The sequence below is a fragment of the Limulus polyphemus genome, unplaced genomic scaffold, assembly GCF_000517525.1.
Source record: "Limulus polyphemus unplaced genomic scaffold, Limulus_polyphemus-2.1.2 Scaffold4907, whole genome shotgun sequence".
NCBI lineage: Eukaryota > Metazoa > Arthropoda > Merostomata > Xiphosura > Limulidae > Limulus > Limulus polyphemus.
In genome coordinates, this window is record NW_013670517.1 from 11484 (window position 1) to 12010 (window position 527).

Below are 527 nucleotides of genomic sequence, written 5' to 3' on the forward strand. Positions count from 1 at the left end.
TGTTAAGAGTGACAGTGAATCTCTCTATTCGGTTAAGTTAGTTAGTTTAGGCAGCTGGTGCTGCCGACTGGTTGTCTTCCCTCTGGTCTGCACTTTCAAAATTAGGGATGGCTATTGCCTGAACCACGGGGTTTCTGAGTTAGTTGTTTAGTACTTTGTGCACATAAGATGTCGTTCATTTGAACAAACAAATAATTGTGAATTTATCACAGAGCAGTCAGTTAGGGCTGAAAGATACTAATTTACCTGCTTTTACTCAAACTCAAACCAAGCCCACCTTGCAAAAACAGGAACAAGAAATAAATGCAGAAATATAAACATTCTTTATTTAACAACAATATAATTAGGTAAGTGTTTATCTTTGATTTATGGAACTGGTAACAAACCTTTAACAGTTTCCTTGCCAGTTCAAATGTACCCCCCCCCCTTGTAATTTAAAATAAAATAAATAAAAAGTGAAAATTGATCCAAATACTTAACCAGTAGTTAAGTTGAACAAGCCCCCAGTGGCCATAGTGGTATGTCTG